Source organism: Benincasa hispida, chromosome 10 (genome assembly GCF_009727055.1).
Source record: "Benincasa hispida cultivar B227 chromosome 10, ASM972705v1, whole genome shotgun sequence".
Lineage (NCBI taxonomy): Eukaryota > Viridiplantae > Streptophyta > Magnoliopsida > Cucurbitales > Cucurbitaceae > Benincasa > Benincasa hispida.
Genome location: NC_052358.1, coordinates 36,166,442 through 36,166,817, shown reverse-complemented (window position 1 = coordinate 36,166,817; position 376 = coordinate 36,166,442).

Below are 376 nucleotides of genomic sequence, written 5' to 3'. Positions count from 1 at the left end.
CTTCGCGACTTTGAGCATGAAGATGGCATTGTAAAGCCTCCAGACTTGAGCATTCGATGAAGCCTTTGAACTTGAAGATGAAGGAGCATCCAAGTTTGATTTTAAAGAGGAAGCAAAGTGCATTCAAATTATGTGCCTTTTATTTACCGTGCTAACTCCTTACGAGGGATGAACATCTTCAATCCATTATGTTGCCCCCAATAGGGATGAACATCTTCAATCTGAAGTGTCATTCTTTAACGGGGATGAACATCTTCAATCTGAAGTGTCATTCTTTAACGGGGATGATCAACATCAATCTTGTAGTATCATACTTAGGTGGTTGTGGTACCTTTTTTGATGGACTAAACTTAAATTTCTTTAAGTTGCCTTCATA